The sequence below is a fragment of the Canis lupus genome, chromosome 26 (assembly GCF_048164855.1).
Source record: "Canis lupus baileyi chromosome 26, mCanLup2.hap1, whole genome shotgun sequence".
NCBI classification, from domain to species: Eukaryota; Metazoa; Chordata; class Mammalia; order Carnivora; family Canidae; genus Canis; species Canis lupus.
This window is the reverse complement of record NC_132863.1, coordinates 43,041,136-43,064,486: the sequence shown is the minus strand read 5'-3', so window position 1 is coordinate 43,064,486 and position 23,351 is coordinate 43,041,136. Positions and strand designations below refer to the sequence as shown.

Here is a 23,351-nt window from a genome sequence, read left to right as displayed (position 1 = left end):
AATACCCGAAGGAGAGTAAATATTTAAAAAGATGGTGAGAACAAAGAACAACTCTAAGAAAGTCAAAGATTTTGTCACTTGGCCTGAAGACTTCTTTCCTGTAAAGAATCTATAGGTGGTAATATGTATGCCATAAATCACTACTCAGCCATCAGTAGAGATGAGAGAAATTTGAAAATAATACCTTCTTTTCTGGCCCAGCAAGGCAGAAATGTTGAAATAAAATATGAGGAACTGACATAAGGAAAAGTGAGAAGGTTTCTATCTCAAAGAACAATTAGAGTCTACGGAGAGCACAGAATGAAGGGGAAGAGCCAGCCTGCCATTCACCAGTTGAGGCTCAGACTTCTTCATGGACATTGCTATTTGAGGGGGAACAGGCAGTCTTATAAGGACAGGGATCAGTGGGAAGGGTGCGAAGTTGCATTTATGATAACTGCTATATTTAAGAGACATTACAAAAATTTCTCCCTTTTATTTTTATTTTTTTTTAATATTTTTAATTTTTTTTAAATTTTTATTTATTTATGATAGTTACAGAGAGAGAGAGAGAGAGAGGCAGAGACACAGGCAGAGGGAGAAGCAGGCTCCACGCACCGGGATCCTGACGTGGGATTCAATCCCGGGTCTCCAGGATCGCGCCCTGGGCCAAAGGCAGGCGCCAAACCGCTGCGCCACCCAGGGATCCCAATTTCTCCCTTTTAAATAGCACAAACTCTATGGGGTTGGACATTATAAATAAAAAATTTTTTTTTTAATTTACAGAAAGGCCACTTTGTCACTTACAATCTTATCCTAACAAATCAACTGCTTTCATCCTATTTGATTAGTGTGTGTGGTCCTGCTACATACACTATCATAGAATAATATAACTACTAATTATAATGATATCGATAATAATAGTAATAATAGCTAATATTTATTGAAAGTTGACAATGTGCCAAGTGTTATGGGTCGAATTGAATCCACCCCCTTACCACCAAACTCATATGTTGGAGTCTCAACCCCACACACTCAGGATGTGGCTTTATTTGGAGAGAGGGGTCTTTAGAGAGGTAATCAAATTAGTATGAGCTCATTAGGTGGGCCTAACCCAAAGTGACAGGTAGGTGTCCTCCAAGCAAAAAAAGCAGATGTTTAGAGGCAAAGACACATACAGGAAGAACATCCTGTAGGATGAAGGCAGAGATCGGGGTGATGCTTCCAGCAAGCAAGGAATGTCAAGGATTTGCCAGCCAACCACAAGAAGCTGGAGTTGAAAGGTATGGATCACATCCCTCACAGTCCTCAGAAGCAGCCAACTCTGCCAACACCTTAACTGTGACTTCCGGCTTCCAGAACTGTGAAACAATACATCTCTGTACTGTGCCACGGTTGTCCTAGCCAATGAATACACCAGGTACAGTATTAAACAAATGACACGCACTCATGTATTAAACACTCAAACAGCACTGCGTGAGGTATTCATCTCCTCCTCATTTTGCAGGTGAGAAGCAAACACCATGAAAAAGGGTGAGTATCTTGGGAAGGTGCACACAGTTCCCAAGTGGGGAGTTGGGGACGCTTTCCCAGGTGGCAGGGATGGTGTGTGGTGTGGTTTTTCCTGCACTTTGGGCTGCTGCTCTTAGCACAAGGCCTGATGCTTTCTCCCTAAGTACACAATTGCATAAACCGTGACAGAGCTATGATTCTCATATACGCGGAGTGTTAACACAGGCAACACTTCGCATTTTCTTATAGGAAGGTTCTGTGTTCCTACATAGCCTTCCATAATTGTTATTTCTAATGGCTGTACAAAATTCCAACAGTTTTGTGTTATTGTAATTTATTAGGTCATTATCCTATTACTTGGTTTCAACATTTGTACTCTTATAAATAACACTGTGGTGGATGTCTTGTGCCCAGATATTTTTCCAGGTTTGTGTGTGTGTGTGTGTGTGTGTGTGTGTGGAATGTACCTTATTTTTTATAGTAAAACATCAAATTTATGAACATTTCTACAATTTTTAGAAAGCGTATTCTCAAATGACCTTACAAAAGACTCTTGCAAATGAGCGTTATGGACTGCATAAGTAAGTGATAAATATTTTACAACATTCACATCAGTATTGGGTTAAAGTTCACAGTCACTTTTAAGCCCAGTTAGTCAGGTAATACAGGCATACCTTGTTTTATTGTGCTCTGTAGATACTGTGGTTTTTAAAGATTTCTTTTATTCATTTATTTGAGAGATAAAGAAAAAAAAAACCATGAGGGTGGATAAAGGCAGAGGGAGAGGATCTCAAGCAGATTCCATGCTGAGAGTGGAGCCCGTGGGGCTAGACTCATATAGCTACGACCCGTGGGGCTAGACCCATATAGCTATGACCCATATATCATGACCTGAGCCGAAATCAAGAGTCAGATGCTCAACTGACTGGGCCACCCAGGCGCCTCCAGATACTGTAGTTTTTGTTTATATTTTGCAAGTTGAAGATTTGTGGCAATCCTGTGTTGAGCAAGTCTATCAGCACCATTGTTCCAACAACATTTGCTCATTTGGTGTCTCTGTGTCACAGTTTGGTAGTTTTTGCAACATTTCAAACTTTTTCCTTATTATGATATTTGTCATGGTGATCTGTGATCTTTAATGTTACTATTGTAACTGTTTGGGGGTGTCATGAGCCACACCCACATAACATGGTAACTACCATCCTGAAGGGTCAGCAGCTGTCAATATTGAGGCAAGACCCTCCACCAACAAAAAGATTGGGACTTGCTAAAAGCTCAGATGATGGTTAGCATTTTTCAGCAATAAGGTATTTAGTAATTAAGGCCTGTACAGTTTTTTATGCATAATGGTATTGCACAATTAATAGACTACAGTGTAGGAGATCCCCGGGTGGCTCAGCGGTTTAGCGCCGCCTTCGACCCAGGGCGTGATCCTGGAGTCCCGGGATCGAGTCCCGCATCAGGTTCCCTGCATGGAGCCTGCTTCTCCCTCTGCCTGTGTCTCTGCCCGCCACCACCCCCCTCTCTGAATAAATTATCATGAATAAATAAAAAAAGATAGACTACAGTATAGTGTAAACATAACTCTTATATGCACAGGGAAACCAAAAAAATTAATTCAGCTCAATTTATTGTGATATTTGCTTTATTGTGGTGACCTGGAATCGAACCCGCAGTGTTGCCAAGGTGACTATAATTATTTTGAATTTGATTCTTTTGACATAAAATCTATTTTACCATCTTATTTGTGCTATTTTTCATTCTCTTACTAGAAATGTAAATTAATTTTGGATTCCCAATGACAAACTGATTTTAAATCCTGAGGTTACACCGAAAAATGAAAACATCAGTTAAATGAGGTAATCTGGGACGCCTGGGTGGTTCAGGAGTTGAGCGTCTCTGCCTTTGGCTCAGGTCATGATCCCAGGGTTCTGGGATCGAATCCTGCATCAGGCTCCCCACAGGGAGCCTGGTTCTCTCTATGCCTGTGTCTCTGCCCCTTTCTCTGTGTCTCTCATGAATAAATAAAATCTAAACAAAAAAATAGATGAGGTAATCTGCTGATAAAATTGATGGAACTGAAGTCATATTGAACTAGTTTATTAATTTAGTTAAACTACTTGTTTTGATTAATGTGAATGGGCACAAATCAAAATATTACCAATAGCTCAAATGACAGTATCTAGTGTTTGGTTGGAATTTCATAAAACTAAGTAAGATAAATTGTAATGTGTTTCAGAGTTCTGGTATCAAATGCACATACACACATCCCTAATGTTAGTTAGCTCGAAATTGTTATATTGAATATTTAAGATGTGCAAGATTAAAAAGGGAAAAAGTAGCCCATGATATAATTTTTCTCTAACCTCTCAGATGTAGGGGAGGAATTCAGTTTGCACTTAGAAAGTGAAAATGTTGGATTCTTGGCCACGAACACCAGATTTTCTGGTTGTGATCTATTACAGTCAGCTCAAGAAAAAGAATAAGCTGGATAAGCTGTGCCCATGCTGCCTGTTACCCCAGTGAGGGCTCTGGGGAAAGTAGCATCCTTTCTCATCTCTGCTCTCACCAAGTGGTTGCTGAAAGACAGGGCATCAGCTGAAGAGGAGGAAAGAGAAAACCAGAGAGACAAGGAAGGAAGGGGACAGAACATGGGAGAGGAGAAGGAAGGAGATTCATGGAAAAAGGGCTAACAGGAGAGAGGAAGGGAGAGGGAGGAAGCAAGGAAGAAAACCATTCCTGACCTACTCATTTCAGTATCAAATATTCAATTATGTTTAAAAGCCCAATATTTTAATCAAATTAATGGATAGGATGTTATGCATGGGCAATTAATTAAAACAATAATTGCACCCAAAGCCAATATTAATTTTATTTATTTATTTTTAAATACCAGGGATCTTTAGGCAATAACTTCATTTGCAGAAGTTCTAAGCCAGGGAGTCTCTACATCAATCAACAGCGTCTCCAATTTGCAGAGTGTTTGGTGCCTTTACAGCTGCTGAGAGAAAAATGGAACCTGGCAACAAACGGGCTTCATGATCTGAAGGCAGAGACCAGTACAGCCCAGCATCCATTTAAAAACATTTCAAAAATAAATAAATAAAAACATTTCAGATGTTCCTCATATTATTTAGACTTAGCTAGTTACTCACTTTAAGCAAGATTATCCTTAGAAATGAAAATCCCATGTTTTCCTCTCCTGCTGTGATAATGGGAAAACGAAACTGATTTTGGTCAAAGTTTCCCAGATTTATTTTCTCCCCTTCGGCATTACAATAAATGATTAGGCAGAAACAAAACAGGGAATCTTCATTCTGTATGAGTGAGCCGTGGCTCAAAGGAAGAGGAAAACAACGATTGTCTCTGAGCTGCAATCTGCTTCAGCTAACACCAATAAAGCTTGTCTGGGCTGTTGTATTTATAGACTCTGTAGAGAGAGAGAGAGAGTAGATATAAATATTTGAATACCTTTTATTTAGTAGCAATGTCTATTCTAATGTTGGTTTTTGTCTTTTCCAGTAATTGGTGTGGATGCCCAGAAGAACTGAATTAATTGCATGAGCAAACTTATTATATTGTTTAGGCTAGTGCTAGACCAAGTTGGGAAAATGTAATTGGGCTAGAGTAGAAAGCAGGTGGGTTTTTTTTTTCCCACATTCATTTCTTCATTCTTTCAAACATCTACCAACTTTTCTGATTTATCAAAATATTTTCCTATGTACCAACCAAGTACCACTCTAGGTTCTTGGAAGAGAGTGGGAAATCTATTATTTATCGCCACAATAATGCTGTGAATCATCATCCTCAACAACAAAAAAGCTGTCTAAAATACTAAGCATTTATGATTCCCCGTGAGCCTACAGAGCATCCGGGTTGCTTGCTGCTTTTGCCTGTGCTCCTTCACACACCTTCAGCCAGCCATAAATAGGATAGGTGGCTCAGCTAACCCTGGCTGGGTTCTCTCATGTGTTTGGGGGTTGGCTGGCTGTTGGCTGGTCTACTGTGGCCTCGCTTCAGATGATGGGGGCTCTCTTTGGCCTTTCATCCTCCACTTAGCCAGTGCTTATTCTCCTGGTAAAGCCAGAGTTCCAAAAGAGAGAATAGAAAGTCCTTGAGCCTATATACGGAACTAGTCCACCATCATTCCTCTGCCTTCTATTGCCTAAAGTAATTCAAAGGCCAGGGAATGGACTGTAGCCTTTTTGGGAGGAGGTTCAAAGCCATATTGCAAGGGACATGAGCAGAGGAAAGGGAATAACTGGGGAGATTTTTGCAAGCAATCTCCCATAAGTGACAACTGAAACCTAATAATTGGAGGTAGAGAAAATAAATAAATAACCAAGGTAATTTTAGATCATGATTAAGTGCCCTGAAGGAAACAGGATATGGTAAGAGAGGTGCCTAGGGTATAACATTTAAGGAGGCGGGATCCCTGGGTGGCACAGTGGTTTAGTGCCTGCCTTTGGCCCAGGGCACAATCCTGGAGACCCGGGATCGAATCCCACGTCGGGCTCCCGGTGCATGGAGCCTGCTTCTCCCTCTGCCTGTGTCTCTGCCTCTCTCTCTCTCTCTCTCTCTTTCTCTCTCTCTCTCTCTCTCTCTGTGTGACTATCATAAATAAAATAAATAAATAAATAAATAAATAAATAAATAAATAAATAAAATAAAATAAATTTAAGGAGGCCCTTACTCTTGGAGATAGATATATGGAGAGATATGGATAGATAGGTAGACAGATGACAGATGGTTGATAGATGGGTGAAGGTATAAAGGAGTGCGTAAACACACACACACAAAGGCACACACACATCCTCACTGTATTAGGGCTCTTCTGGTAAAATAATGGCGCAAGTCAATTTGCCTTTAGTTAGTATCCTCCATTTTTCCCTTTATTCATCTTCTTAGCTGTCTTTGAAAAAGGCTGTGACATCTCACTGGGAGCTGCTATTCTATGCAGCCTCTGATATTCTAGTTTAGTGGCAAACATTTTAGCCTCAGTTTCCTTTTACATCATTAAAAATTCTTAGAGACACTGGAGTGGCTGTGTTTAGGTTGATTTCACCCGTCAACGTTTATTGTTCTAGAAATTAAAACTAAGACGTTTTAAAATGTTTACCTTTCATTTAAAACAATATGACACCCACTATATAAGACCATAAATATTTTTATGAAATAACTATATTGTCAAAAACAAAAAAAATTGGTAAGAAAAAGGACAATTTATACTTATAAATCTCTTTAATGGCTGACTTAATGGGATCCACTTGGATTCTCATCTATTTCCAAATTTAATCAGAGATAAAATAATGTTTGGTTGAAGTATGGAAACAAAAAGTGGCCTCGCACAGATAGGTGATTGGAAGAGAATTTTTTTTTTTTTGAAAAGAAAATTTTAAGAGCCTTTTTAGATCATCAGTTTTCTTTGATACTACACCAAAACTTGCCAAGAGGTGTTTTTTTTAAGGTTAGTTGCAATGTAGAATCCGAAATTATATCAATGTGATTTTTGTTTTGTTTTGTTTTGTACTTTATGATCATAAAAATCCATTACTCTTTCACTCTGAATGGCTCTTTTTTTTTCTATATGCAGCATCTTGCATTGGTAATTTGGAAACAAGTGGTTCATTGGGTTCTGCAGATCTTCCAAATATTTACCCAATTCATTCTACAATATCAAAGACCCACTTTCATTGACATTATCACAAATCTCATTAGTAATATCTTTCCTGGGGGTGCTGGGTGGCTCAGCAGGTTAAGTGGCTGACTTTTGATTTCAGCCCAAGTCATGATCTCAGGGTCCTGGAACCAAGCCCTGTGTCTGGCTCTGCTCTCAGTGGGAGTCTGCGTGAGGATTCTCTCTCTCTCTCTCTCTCTCTCTCCTTGCCCTTCCTCCCTCATCCCCACCCTATCACTGCTAGTGCATGCATGCATGTGTGCTCTTTCTCTCAAATAAATAAGTCTTAAAAAACAAAAAGAAATATCTTTTCTGTATTGGGAAGCTGGCAAGTTCATAGCAGCATACACAAATTTTCAAAATTCTAATTCTCACTTTGAAAGCTCAGATTTTATCAATGGCAACTACTAGTGTTGTTTTTCTTAAAGTGACAATGCCATTGATTTTCAAAAATGTATCTGCAAACATACAAGTATGAATAACCAGGGTTCATCTATCATATAATTAAAAATGATATTCCAGGTAAAAGGGACTAGTTCCACTTGCAAGGGGACAGCAGGTTGCTCAAGGCATGATAACTACCATATACTTTGGGTGTATGACGGTGGTGCTTTATGGAAACATCCCATTCCATCATGCAGCATATTCAACAATAATATACTTAAGGGTTCAGATTTAATAAAATGAATAATATTTACTAGTTACTGCATCAGGGACTTTTGAGTGAAACTGGATATATATATACACATACCTTTGTACTTTATGTGTGTGTATACTTTATATGTGTGTGTAAACATATTTTTATACATATATATATATACACATACTTTATTTTCTTTCTTTTTTTTAACTGTGAGTTTATGGAGGGGAAGAGCACAGTGACCACTAGTCCAGTTTGATCCCAGAGCCTTGCTATCCTGCCACTGCACTGATTCATTGCTTCTGCATCATCTCTGCAGATGCCAACGAAATGAAAAAAGCAAATAGCGTGTTAATGTTACTCTGAACATAATATCAATGTCAAGGACTTCCTAAAAAGAAGACCTCCGAGAGTCTATAGGGCCACACTTAAAGGAACACTTGCTTTAGTTCTTTTCTGGCTTGGCTTTCTCTTGAGAAGTCTACCTGTATCTTGCCTTGTTCTTGCAGAATTTCATTCTCTGCCAAGTTAGATGTTCATCAGAGATCCTGCCCCTTGGATAAGGTGGGCCCATTTGTAAAGAATGCTTTAATTTAGGGATGGCAAATGTGTGGTCTACTTGTTCAAAACTGCTCTTCCGGGACCGGTAGCCTTGGGATCAGTCACTGTACTTTCTCCTGCTTGGCTTCACTCCAGCCTCACAAGTATAATTATTATGTTCACATCAGCACCCAGCGGCCCCTCAGGACTCTCTGGAATTGATACAAACTTGTCATTTCATTCTTCACTAGAATAAAGACTTTTAATTTCATACCAGTAGACGGAATGTTTCTGAAAACATGAGATCTTGTGACCCTCTGAAAAGAAACCTCTTTTCCCTCGTTGTCTTTATTTATGGTAGGATTCCTTCTTCTTGGGCTCAAGTCAATGCAATGGTTCTTGGTCCTGAAAACACCTGGGAACATTTGATAGCTATTGGTGCTGGGCCTCATTCCAGACAAGTTACATTTGAGTCCCTGGCCATGGCCTGGGTATTAGCAATTTCAGGCCCTTTGAATCTTCTCAGTTGGTTCTAATCTAATAAAGTTGAGCCACTGGTTTTGGATACTGACCGGAGGCTATCACTAAGGGCACAGAGTTGGCTCTTTCTAAAGGTGGCTGGAAAGCTTTTGCTGAGTCATCTGGTATTTTTTTTTTTTATCTCCCTCAGAGAGATCATTACATTTTTGTTTAATTGCCCAGACAAGGAGCATCTTGTTATTTTACAACCCTGTATAATTTTCAAAGGTAGAACCTTAACACTAATGGATAATAACTAGTAATCCCAAAGATAAAACTGATCTTATTTCTTTTTTATTAAAAGAACAGTGAACTGGATGGTTCAAAATGATGCTTAATGTAAAATAGGGTGTTCTTTTTGCTATCATTTCAAGAAATTGTTAATTGGATATTGCTCTTGGGGCATATGATAAATGCCCTTTTGCTTACACATGCCAAGCATGTGAACCCCTGTCCAGTATTTAGAAAATCCTCCAACAATGGATGTTGAAAGCTCAGATATGTGTTCTTGCTCATCAATTCCTGGCAGCTTTGTCTTGAGCATATGGCCAGCTCAGCCTACTGAATGCTTCTGAAAGAGGCAGGGTACATCTGGGATTTGTTTCTAAGGCGGAGACAGTCTTCAGTATCCATTGTGCCAGGGTGATGGTGGGAGTGGAGCCCAGCAGCATGTCAATGAGTGTCCAATGGTGGCAAAACAAGGGCTTTCCCATCCTGTAAGCGGGCTTGTGGTGCTAATCCTTGGCTCTTGTCCATTTTTCCAGTAGGGGACTCTCCATTGATTCCACGAGTGAACTCATAACCTTTCCACCAATCACTTTTCTGTTTTAATACCCCAAAAGTTTCTTCTCCGTTATGCTTTTAATAAAAACAAAAATAAACAAAAAAGAACAGCTTTAATTTAATGCAGATTATTATTTCTGTATTATCCGCCAATGTTAAGTTTACATCTTTGAAGGCAATGTGGGCTTAGGATAGAGTTCTGGTTTTCCTTGAAAGATCTGGCCATGTTGGTTTCACTTTTCCACCTGTGGTGCTAAATGGCTGGACCTAAAAGTACCTGCTCTTTTAGAAGAGGCCCCTATGTCCTTTTGTAGCTTCCATCCCTTGCTTGGCTCCTGTTTTTTTTTTTCTGTTTGCTAACGGTAGGGCCTGGTATTCTCTCAGAGGTAAAAATAAGGCAACATTAGGGAAACGTAATTAGTTACACAAGTCACAGTTTCCAGAAGATATAATTGAGCATACTTCTCAGAAGAATCATAACTATTCTTGAGGCTAAGAACAGATAGAAGTTCTCATATGGATCTAAAAATCAAAGGGAAGTGTGGGAAATGCTGAAAAAAAAAAAAAAGAAAAAAAAGAATGCCCTAACAATAGCTTCACAAAACACATGAGGGCTATTTCTACAAGGCTGTTTCATTTAATCTCTTATAATATGGACCAATTCCACTAAAGTTCCTTGGAGAGAGAAATAATACAGCTCAGGAACTGAAATCTCCATTAATATTTTTAATTGAGGGAACAATCTAGAAGAATCTGTGGTAGTGGAAGTCTGTTGTTCATGCCATCCCGTATCCACTCACTCTTCTTCTATTAAGAATGTGCAATTTTTCTTGAGGACATCAGCTGCCCAGTCAGCTGCAGAGCTGACTCTCTGCCCAGGTACATCTGGTGGAGTTGACTCCACCCTTAGCTGCAGGAGGGCCTGGACAACCACACTATCACATTCCTCTCAGATTATTTTATGGGGCTCTATCCCAGAAACATACAAAAAAAATTTTTTTTAATGTACATAAAAATCATGACTTATATTTGGCCACAATTACAGATCTGGTTGGTTTTCTGAGTTCAAGATAATCCATGTCTAGAGTTCTTCCTTTCATTCTGTTTATGGAGAAATTTTCATTTATTTTTTTCCCAACAATTCTATACATTTCTCAGTGCTCACCAAGATTAAGTGTACTCTTAATCTTCTTTATCTATTTTGCCCATTGACCCACCTACTTCTCCTCTGGCAACTACCAGTTTGTTCCCTGTATTTAAGAGTCTAGTTTTTTTGTTTGTCTCTTTCTTCTTTGTTTTGTTTCTTAAATTCCACATATGAGTGAAATCATATAGTATTTGTCTTTCTCTGATTTACCTCACTTAGCATTATAGCCTCTAGATCCATCCATGTTGTTGCAAATGGCAAGCTCTCATTCTTCTTTATGGCTGAGTAATATTTCATTGCATACACACAGCACATCTTCTTTATCCATTCATCTATAGATAAGCAACTTGGGTTGTTTCCATATCTTGGTTATTGTAAACAATGTGCAACAAGCATAGGGGTGCTCATCTTTTCAAATTAGTATTTTCATCTTCTTTGGGTGAATACCAAATAGTGGAATTACTGGATCATATGATAATTCTATTTTTGATTTTTCTGAGGAAACTTCATAGTGTTTTCCAGTGGCTGCACCAGTTTGCATTACCACCAACAGTGCACAAGCTTTTCTTTTTCTCCAGTACTCACCAACACTTGTTTCTTTCTTTTTTTTTAACTTTAGCCATTCTGACAGGTAAAAAGTGATATCTTATTGTGGTTTTAATTTGCATTTCCCTGATGATTAGTGGCATTAAGCATTTTTTCATGTGTCTCTTGGTTATCTATCGTCTTTGCAAATATGTCTATTCACATCTGCCCACTTTTGAATTGGATTATTTATATTTTTGGTGTTGAGTTGTATGCATTCTTTATATATTTTGGACATGAACTCATCATCAGATATATTCATTTATTTTTAAAACTGAAATATCAAGTCAAAAGTATATTTAAATAATGTCTTTATGAAATGGCTTCTTTTTGTGATCATGGTGGAATTAGCTATCAACTAATTATTTTTCATATACTTGTTGATGACTCTATAAACAAAATGGATTTTACATTTTTTCTTGTGAATATGGCACACATCATAGAAATAAAAGTCTTCTTTTTTTTGTCTTAAAGAAGAAAAGTGAGTCCATGTCTTTTCCCTTGGATGACTGGTTTGCATGAACATGTCATCATGCATTCTACCCAACAAGGGTATCTTTCAACATTAGATTGTGTCTTTGTTGGAAACAATGGGGTTAGTTCAGTAGGGACAATATTTTGCAAAATGGTTTGAATGTGGACTTAAAAATCAATCCACTAGTAGTAACTTTCTTTGTATAGGAGTCCATGGCACACGTAGGATGTCTCTGTCACACTCATTTAATATTTCTTTTTCTGTGCTTTGACAATGTAATTGACTTACAATTAAAATAAAGTTTATGGACCCTTTTCACGCTTTTCTAGTTGAAGGGGAATGTAATTACATTTAATTGAGGTTGATTCTCCAAATGACACTCCTACATACAGCGGACAGCATATATGCATCTTATTATTCTTTTGTAGGGAGCATATGCATAAAGTCACTTAATAAAAGAAGTTACACACCAAAAGCTTTCAAAACAAGGTTGATGAAAATAGGATGTGACAGATTCTTCCCTTGATTTCTTAGAGCTCTTGCAATTATCTCTGATTCTCCAGGACATAGACTGATAAATGATGTTTTATAGGAGTTGGGGTGGTAAGGTGGGGGGCAGGGAAAAAATCTTTTAACGCTAATCTTTCTCAACATTTTCCTATAAGATAACGTGATTGGGCTCAGGAAGAAGTTTTATAACTTGAATATACAAGGCTTGTCTAACGATTGATCTGTAGGTGGCCTCAGCCCCTACCAATTATGTTGTTTATTAGAGAAATAATGAAAGACCAACATTAGAATGATGCTTTTAAAATTACCTGCTCTTTGTAAAACGTGTTTCCCAAATTAGCTTGGAAAAAGTGGCTTGCAGCAGCTCTAAGAACATAATAATGGAAGGAAATTAGGCAGCTACACAAGGACAATAATGGGCTTTTTAGGCAATAATCTTGTGTTTAATTGCAACGTGAAAAGTTTGAACAGGCAAAAGCATCCAGGTATTATTGGTGTACTGGGGTTTTCCACAGCCCAGTGGAAATTGGCATGCTGGCAATTACGTGGTTAATCTCATCAGTGTGGACAGTTCCACTAGACAACTGGAGGTTCAAGGAAACACAGTGATTCATTTGTGTTCTTTGCCACCCAGGAACTCAAATGCACAGCTGAGTTGTCTCCATTGATGAAATTAACTGGAAAATTGTCCAACTTTCACTTCAATTTCTGTTAGATCTATAAATAAGGAAGCTTCCCCCCCCCCCCCCACCCCGCGCCATGGCACCTGACAGGATTCTGTTCTGGCCCTTACATCCGAGGTCCTTCCCACTTGAAGTGTTTGTGACTGAGCTACCGGTAAGAGGTGCCCACTTACAACTGATCCGTTTGTGGACATGGTGGGGAGAGATTTCACTGATACAGCCAAAATGTCCCAAACTATTTCCACAACTGACCAATCATCTGGGTTTATAAATATTGACAGATTGTAGTATACAGTGTTTGACATTTTAAAAAATTGTATTTATTCATTTATCTGACACAGAGAGCCAGCGAGAGAGCACAAGCACGGGGAGAGGGAGAGGGAGAAGCGGGGATCATGACCCCACCCAGGTGCCCCAAATAGTGTTGGACTTTTGATCAAAGACACAGCCAGTTTTGATGTTGGGAAATGGGTGGGTAACTGTATAACTGCATGTGAGATGGCGTTTTCAAATTAAGTACTTTTCCTTTGAAGACTGTAAAGTTCTGCTTTAAACATTTATGTAAAGGGTACAATTCCAAGTGTGATCCCAAGCATTGAAGTCGATGCGTCAAAATGTCATGATGCCCATGAAGGAGAATGATGAGAAATTGTGTATTTTCATCTTTCTCCACTCTTTCTAAACAAGCAAGAATTATTTTATAATGGGGAAATATTATAATCTGCTACATTTTCTCCCTAAGAGGAGGTGGAGGAGGTGGAGGTCTGTGAGGAAAATATTCCCTGTGTAAACTCAGATGCAAATATAGATTGTGCAAATTATTAGTACCATAGGTAGCAAAAAAGCACACTGAAAGGAGCAGTTACTGGACACCTACTGTGTACTAAGTGTTCTGTGTATGTTATTTATAATCCTAAAAGTCATCTTGCAAGATGTGATTTCTTGCCCTCATGTGACTTTTAAAAAAACACCAGACTTGGGCAGATTACATAATCGGTCATGATCACCTTGTTAATTTCTAGTCTCACTTGTGTTTGTCAAATTCTGAAGTCCACACTTTCCTACTTGGGGTTCTAATATTCCTTCCAGGAATGGCTCTCGTCTAACAAATCAAAGGTTATTGCTATTAAAACAAATCATCATGATTCATTCATTTATTAATTAATCAAGAATTGTATTTATTTGTATTATGTTCAAGCTTTAGCAGCTATATTTACTTTATAAAATATTTTTATATGGGGACACCTGGGTGGCTCAGTGATTGAGCACCTGCCTTCTACTCAGGGCGTGATCCCAGGGTCCTGGGATCAAGTCCCACATCGGGCTCCCTGCTGGGAGCCTACTTCTCCCTCTGCCTGTGTCTCTGACCCTCTCTCTGTTTCTCGTGAATGAATAAATAAAATCTTTAAAAAAATAAAATATTTTTATATTCATAAATATGGGATTGGCTGCTGAATTCTATCAGATAAGCTTTTAGCACTTATTGATAGAATCATATTATTTTATTACCTTCTTTTTTGTCTGTTTATATGTGGAATTAAAATGATATTTTTTCTAATATTGGATTATTATTGAATATCTGAACTAAAACCCACTTAGTTCAGTGCATTATTTTCGAAATGTAGTGTGGATTCTATTTCCTGATACTTTGTGATTTTTGAATCAATATTCATGAGTTTGGTTTATAGGGTTCTGTTTTCAGTGCTATCCCTGTCAAGCTTAGGTATTTTATGCCATGGTGATTTTGCAAAAAGAATTAGGAAACATTAATTCTAACTTTATGCTTTAGGACAATTTAAAAAGCTCATGAATTATCTGTTTCTTGAAGGTTTGAATGAATTCATGCATGAAATTGTCTGGAACTTTATTGAGAAGTAGATCTCTGACAACTTTCTCAATTTCTTCCTTGGTTTTGGGTCTATTCAAGTATTCTATCTTTTCTTGAGTCAATTTGAAGTACAGCACTTTTATATTTATAGAAAATGGTCTATTCACATCCTCAAATTTGTTAGCATATTTTTGAGCAAATATTCTTTTAGAATCCTTTGAATCAGTTCCACTTTTCACATCCTTAAATTTCTATTTTAATGTAGTCTTTTTTATTTATAAGGTGCTTTATTTATTTTTATTCAGAAGAACTAATTATTTTATGTATTTATCAATTCTACTTTTTCTATTTTCCAGGACTTGAATGTATGCTTTTGTATATATTAGCTCCATTTTTCTCTTTTCAATTATTTCAGGCGCTTATCATTTCTAATTTTTTCTACTTTCCTCCAAATAGATTTGTTTTATATTTCATAATTTATTGTTCTGCTTTCCTTAGCCTTTTCTTTGAGTTCTGTTTCTTATATTTTTATGTTGAACACACTGCTCTCACATTTTTTCTTTCCGTTTTTTGGGTAAGGAAAATGTTCATAGTTCTCCTTTTCTTCTTAGCAAATTTTTGGCATCATACCACACTTCATAGACAGAGCTTTTAGTATTGTTGTGATCTAATGATTTGGTGATTGTACCTCTGATTATCTAGGTGGCCTAAGTGTTATTCAATATTTAAAAGAAGATATTTTCAGCATGCCTGAGTGGCTCAGTCAGTTAAGCATCTAACTCTTGATTTTGGCTTAGGTCATGATCTCAGGGTCCTGGGATCAAACCCCGGGTCGGGCTCCACTCACAAGCAGCTTGCAGTCTGCTCAAGATTCTTTCTCTCTCTCTCTACCCCTTCCCCACCACTCATGCATGTGCTCTCTCATAAATAAATAAATAAATAAATAAATAAATAAATATTTTTAAAAATAAGTAAGAAAACATTTTCTTTTATATTATCACTGGTTGAGAGATTTGGTTTCTTCATCTGTTATGTGTTTCTGAATGTATTGCATTTCTGATGAGAACTATGAGTGACTATACATGTATTCTGTTCTTCGGGATTTTGAATTTACTTCAAATCTAACTTATAGCAAGTCTTTGTAGATAACCTATGCATCCTTATGAAGAAGCTACATTCTTATCTTTCTGCAGGAATATTTATATTCTATATTTATGGACTATGCCACTCAGATTACTCTATATTTAAACTTTTGCTTTATAACTTTGTGAGTGGTCAAGGATGGGATATTATGATGATGCTAATGACTAGTATATTTATATAATTTTGGGATTCTTTCTATATCTGGAGGGTTTTGTTACATATTCCAGAGTGTGGGGTCCTTATAAAGGTGATGATAAGATGATTTAAGTGGTACATGGGCCTAGAATCAATAACGTTGGATAACATGGCAAGGACATTCTTTCTTTTCCAATTATCTTCAAACTTGAATTATGATAGAAGAAGATCTCAATTCAGTGGTTTTAGCATATTTATATCACTTCACTAACTCTGCTAATTCCATGTGGTATTAGTGAAGAGCAACTCAAGTAATTGGGTGATAGACATTAAGGAGGGCACATGATGTCATGAGCACTGGGTGTTATAGAAGACTGATTATAATCACTGGCCTCTACCTTGGAAACCAGTAATACATTATATATTAATTAACTGAATTGAAATAAAATTTTAAGAAAAGACTTTAGGCAGAATATGGAGTTGTTCTGAGTCTTCCGTTTGCCTTCATGCCTTTCTTCTCCATCCTTCCTCCCTCTGATCTCTGCCCCAGGAAGTGATCCTGTTCTAAATAGTGAGACTTCGTGGTCCTCTAGTTTTCTGTTGGATCCCACCAACAGGGCAAAGGCAAGATATTGGGGCACTGTGGAGTAAGGATTTTTACTTCCCTGGATTTTGCTCCATTGGATTGCTTTGGGTTGGCTCCATTCCTTCTTCAATGCAGCTCCCATCTCTGGCCCTTTCCTTATAATTGCCCAATCTGTATGTGGTCATCACTCCATTCCTTTGCTCCTTCCAGACAAGGGCTGGTAAGTGCTCCCGGCTGGTGCTATTCCTTGCTGACTTCTTTAAACTTGTCCCCAGTGGCCTACAGCTTTTTAATCGTGTCTTTCCAAAACCCTGTTAAGATGCAGTTTGAGCAAGCTGTTTCCTATTATATCTTCAGTGACAATTAACACCTGAGGAAATTTACTAATATGGTTTCTTGTTTAGTAGTAACCTTTTATTTATAGCAGGAAGAATTGGTTCTGTATTTTTGATAGTGATACAGAATGTCTGTCTAAACCATATTTTTTTAATTTTAAAGAATTTAATTAAAAATTATATGAAGCAAATTATACATTTTATGAAGACATAGCAAAACCTTATGAAACTAGAATATGAATTATTGAAATTCAGAGAACACGGTTTTTTATATTTCAGGGCTCCCTAATTTAGCATATATGGTTAGTTTCTGTTTTAAATCACCACTGTAAATGGATTTTCCCCCTTACTTAGTGCTTTCTTCTTTAAACTACAGTCAGTAACATGAGGCTTGATGATGTGACTGTTCTTTTGTTTCTGTTTATAAAGTTTCAGGCATATTTTTGCCCATACTTTCATTTTAAAACAACTTAAGTCTGTTTTAGGATATATCTTGCAGTATGGTGCATTTTTATTTTTTGACTAACTCTAAAAGTCTTCTTAATTAATATGTAATTCAACTTATTATGGTTGAGACGTTCATTGTATTTATTTCTGTCATTAGTTTAGGCTTGGTGGGTCTCCTTGCTGCTCCCTTTTCTTTCTATAGTAGACTCTAATATCAATATTTCCCCACATGTATCCCCTCCAGCATTTTGGGACTATCTTAATGCTGCTTTTATTTCTTTAATTAGCATATTTTAATCCTACATGTCTCAACAACTCAGAATAAAATAATATTCGTGGGTTCTTTTTGTAAGAAAATGAGGCAATTAGTGCATTTAGTTTCCCTCTCTCTTCCATCTTCCTGGGTTTTTTAGTATGTTCTGAGATTTTAGTGTCATGGTGGCCGCGAACATATCCCAAACTTTCCCTTGCCTGATGTTCGTTCTTCAACTGGTAGTAATGCTGCTGTCTTCGTGACATACTTGTAAAGAGTAAATGAACTCAGACCCATGAAGTGTTTAGAACAGAACAGCACCATATCAGTGTTAGCTTTAGTTATTATTACTGCTACCCTTATTATATTACTATTTTTTAGCAGATGAAGCCTTTCTTTCAGGAATCATAACCCAGTTATTTATGTCTGTGTTGTCTGAGATGCTAGGTACTAGCCTTGTGTGTCTAGTGAGCATTTAACATGTGGTTAGTCTGAATTAGAAGGTGTGCTCTGAGGATAAAATGCCTATCAACTGTTGAACATTTAGTTTGAATAATAGAATGAAAAATATGTCATGAGTGAAGTTTTATATTGATTGGCTTAGTCAGTGCCATCTTTCTTTGGTAGAGATGCAATTCTGTAGTGTGGGGGGCATATGCTGCTTCCTGGGATGTGACCTCTGCCTGTAGATCTGCTGTAGGATGAGTGGTTGTGTCAGATGGCAACTCTGTGTGTTGCCTTGTGATTGGACCAGAGATCAAGAAGCACCATGCCCAGTCTCTACATTTGCAGGTGTTTAAGGAGAGGGTTATCTTTTGGGTTGACAAAGGATGTGATGGAGACAGGGTGGTCTTGGATGCAGAAATTATGGCAATGGGTTCCTTAGCCCCAAATTATAGAAGAGGGAGGTCAGTGTCTTCCTGATATCCCACTCCTGACCATAAGAGCCAGTTTCTGTGCTGTCCTAAGACTCAGAAGCTTCCTTCAGCCTAGTTTTACATACCTTGGAAAATTTTTTAGGTACATAATTTCACAAATTAAACTCTTTTGTGCGTGAACCTATGGATCTCAACTGAGGGAAACTGTGTTGCCTCCCAGGGGACATTTGGCAACATCTGGAGATATTTTTGGTTTTCATGACTGGCAGGATGCTACTGGAATCTATTGGGTAGAGGCCAAGGATGCTACTAACCATCTTATAACGCACAAGATAGTCCCCACAACAAAGAATTATCTATACCAATGTGCTGACCATGAGGGGTTGGGAAACTAAGAGCCATTTGGGGGAGGCTCAACCCCAATGACATTCAGTGCTTTCCAGAGTAACACTAATCATGGTCAAAATGTGGCTTCAACATAGTCATTCACAAAACTGGTTGCTTATTTGGAAGTGTTTTTTTTTCAGTTGTCGTGATCTGTAGATTTCTGTGATGATAGCAACCTTGTACTTTGAAAGCAACCTTGTAGGATGTTTTCATAAGCGGGGGCTGAACATCAGGCACTCTGAGCATTTTACTGTGGGACAGCAGGGTCAGAACATGGAAAACTGCATGTGGAGCCACCTGCTGAGGATAAGGAGAACGATGGGTTATTATCCAGGGAGATTTGTTGGAATACAGGTATGTTTCTCAGACAGTTCATGAGACATGGCACAATGGTCAGGGAGGTTAATGAGTATTGAGGTCACAGTGAATCCCCACAGAAGCCTGAAAATCAGAAAGGTTCATTGTTTCCTTGCTGAAACAAGCAAAATCTTCATTTTCTTTTCTTCCTTCTGTAATTCTAATATGATATTTTAAGCACATAGAAAAACATAGTGGATAACATAATAAATATGGAAACACATTGCTTTCAAAGGTTCTCTTGGCTCTTTTGAAATATAACTTTTCCATAATCTCTAAGCCTTTAGCGAGAGTGAGAAATTGTGTTAGGAGCTCAGACTTGCATCTTGAAACTTGAACAATGTCATGACATATATCCTTCCCAGTTCATTTATATATATATTTTTTGTATTTAAAATATTTTTAAACAGGTGGCTGTGAGCCAGAGTTGTAATTCTCATTTCCACACACACACATCAATTCATATATCTGAGGTTATTTTTATACAACCAGCCTTATTCTTTTATGAAGCACCTGTGTGCAAAGCCCTCTTTTGATGCTGTGTTCTTTTAGTAATGCTTTCTGGAAAATATTGCTTACATGAAATGTGTTAAAATGCCTTAGTTGACTCTGATTCTTCATTTGAACAATTCCAATATAACCCCAGTAAATGACCTGTCGGTCGCAGCCGGGGAATATATATAGATGACATCTTGTCAACATGTTAATCAGAACTAACTATTCTCCATTTGCACACTGGCATATCGAGTTCTTGTCTACAAGATCATGCATCATTTCAGGATTTCATATCCAGTTTTCCTCAACCTCTTCTCTTCGTACTTTTCCTTTCCATCAACATCACCAGAGATTTCATGTGTATAATGTAACTGTTGAAATCATAATGCCAGATTTTCGAATCTAAGTGTATTTCACTTTGTTAAAAAAATCATATTTACATAGGACAAGGCAACATCGTTATTTTTATTTCAGATTGAATCACAAGAGCAACTAAAAAGCACATTTTTCATATATCTTTGGTTAAAACTGCTTTGAAGTAAAAATAGTTTGCCGAATGGAAAAGAAAAAGATAACGCAAACACATATGCCTTTATCAGACGACCTATGGGTGCATATTTATTAAATGAAACTCATGGAAAAGCATGAAATACATCAGAAATCATTTAAGACCTGTTTATAAAAAATCTGTAAGTGAATTTCTAAGATCAGATGCAGTGCTCCTGGAATCAGTGGATGTTGCCTACAGTATTTATCAGCTAATTCCCAAGAACCATGACAAAAGGATTGATATTATAGCCTTCCACCCCGGCTTGGCTCCTACTGGCTTCCAAGCACTTAAGTGCTACATGACTGAGCTGGGAATAATTATGAAAGAACATGTGCCCCATTCCAAGCAAGCTAAGAAGAGGTTGTAAGAGCCTGGATGTCCTGGCATCTTTGCCTGGACTTTGTGTTCTGATGTCAAGATATGTGTTCAGGATTGCCAATTTAACCAATTTTGCTTCTCTTTTTCTTTCTTCTTTTACAGATCTAATGACTAGTCTGAACCAAATCTTCAAACTATGAGGTTACTTGTGCATGCAGAATGGCTGAGCAGGGTCTTCTTTCTATGTCAGTGATGCCTGTACTCAAAATCATCTTATCCAAACATAAAGAAACAAATACACAGTATCTTTAACTGGCTCTCTTGATGAAGGATGTACCAAGATATAATTGTTTTTTGTTGCCACTGTTGCTAATAGACCAAAAAGAAAATCATGCTGAATCCTTAAGCACGAATCACTACAATAAATACAGCTCTAGGCTTTTTTTTTCTCCATTTTTTTTTTCAATGCTTGTGTGAAAGACCTGATGGCCAAGGTTCTTTGTATGGTGATGACGATGATGACAATTTGCTTCATAGAAAATGTTAAAGGCACCTGTTCAAAGATAAGAGCAAATAGGTACTAGGACTTGTAACATTAAACAGGTGAAGCATCTCGTAAGATGTTTGAAGAAAGACTTGCATAAAAACAAATACTGTTTGGATAAATTGTGAAATAAACTGAAGCTTACTGATGAGATTATGCTTCCTCTTTGATGGGTCAAGCGTTGCTATTGTTTTCCTGGATGCGTTCCTGATGTTGATGGAAATGCACTAGCAATGAAGGCCGTGAGGGCAGTGAGGGCTCATCATGGGGTGGAGTCATGATAGCAGGCTCCCATCTGCAAATCCTCCGACCTTGTGCTGGTGTTCCCGTCATCTCTCTTTGGCTCACACTTGGTTGCAGCTGCAATTGTGGTGGCCATTTCCAGCTCCCCTCCCGCTGAGAGCATCCCACCTACAGTGTGCCCTGCTAGCGTTTTTAGATTATGCCATAGAGCTGACCTCAGATTCCCATAGCCCGTGGCCAAGCACAGCTAGCAAGTATGGGGAGGGAGAATGTGATCTAATACCCAGGAGCAACCCTCAACCAAAAGGAGGTAAGAGTCAGAGGATACACATTGCTCCAGCCTCCTGTCTCCTGGCTGGCCACCCTTAGGAAGCATGATTTCTGCTTCTTAGAGGTCCTGAAGAAATGAATCTGCTTTTCTCACAACAAAATCATAGAGAATCTATTCTTATGTTGGCTCCTCCTCCTTTCCCTTTTCAATATGCTTTACTCCTACTCCCAAGCTTCACCTTCCAAATTAACCACTCACTTCCAAGTCCTTGCTCAGATTCTGATTTTTGGGTGAACTCAAAATTAGATTCCATCTCAAGATCCAAATATTATCATCGGCTGACAGGAAGGGATGCCTGGATGCTGAAGAAGTGATGGGTTCCTGATTAGGCAACAGGCTGGGAGGCAAAGCAGTCAGAAGCCAAGAAGGATTCAAGAAAGTACCATAAGTACTTGATTTAATAATGGTGATGACTATGATGACAATTTCCTTCATAGAGAATGTTTCTCCATATAACAGGAACAGTTGTGTTATGTTTATTGTTGCTAATCTTTTATTTATTTATTTATTTATTTATTTATTTATTTATTTATTTATGAGGAGAGAAGGGGCAGAGGGAGAGAGAGAGACAGAGAGAGAGAGAGAGAGAGAGAGAATCTTAAGCAGGCTCCATGCTTAGTGCAGAGTTTGATGTGGGGCTGGATCTCATGACCCTGAGATCATGACCTGAGCCAAAATCCAGAGCCAGACCCTTAACCACCTGAGCCACCCAAGCACCTCTATTGTTGCTAATCTTAATTTAAAAAATTGTTTTTATGTGCCACATTGTGCTAACCACTTATGATGCTAGGGTAGATTGCTTGCAAAACGGCCACAATAATTATCCAACCTCTATCCACATCTTGGATAACTCCCGCTCCACCTACATTAATTCCAGGACAATTCACATGACTCATTTTGGCAAGTGAGACAACAGTTAATGTGATGTAAAAGTAGGTTTGAAAAATGCTCGCGTGTCTGGGCTTGTGCTATCCTACTTCATGTGGACGCCAAGGCCACCAAGAGAATGAACAGGAGATAGGCTGCTGAAAAAGCCACGTGGAGGAGCAGCCAGGCACCTGGGCTGATAGCCTGCCAACTGCCAGACACGTGAGTGAGGTCACCATTGACCAACTGACTCAGACTCATGAGAGACAATAAATGTTTACTGTTTGGAAGTGCCAATTTCGGGGTGGTTCATTATGCATCAAATGCTAACCAATACGGATGCATTATTTCATGTAATCCTTGCAATGTTACTATAAAGTAGGGTGCTATTACTACCCCCGTTTTAAAGGTAGAAAATTGGGGCTGAGAGAAGCTCCTTTTCCCCAAAACCACATAAATAATAAATGTCAGAGCAGTTTCAAAAATAGTTTTGCTTGATCCCAAGGCAAACTACATCCCTAAAATTGTTTGTCATATAGATCAAATAATCTTCCTAAAGTTATGGGTTAGTTAATTCATTCACTTCAAAACCTTTTCTGCGTCA

The 23,351-nt window shown here is 38.1% G+C and overlaps 1 long non-coding RNA gene across 1 annotated transcript in view; it reads right to left on the bottom strand.

Annotated features, from left to right (window-relative positions):
• Nucleotides 1-4,706: 4,706 nt before the first annotated feature.
• Nucleotides 4,707-23,351, bottom strand: part of LOC140617920 (uncharacterized) — a 268,157-nt gene continuing 249,512 nt past the window's right edge. The window contains exon 9 of the long non-coding RNA XR_012018069.1: nt 4,707-4,921. This is a non-coding gene — a long non-coding RNA (uncharacterized lncRNA). The remainder of the gene's footprint in view (nt 4,922-23,351) is intronic.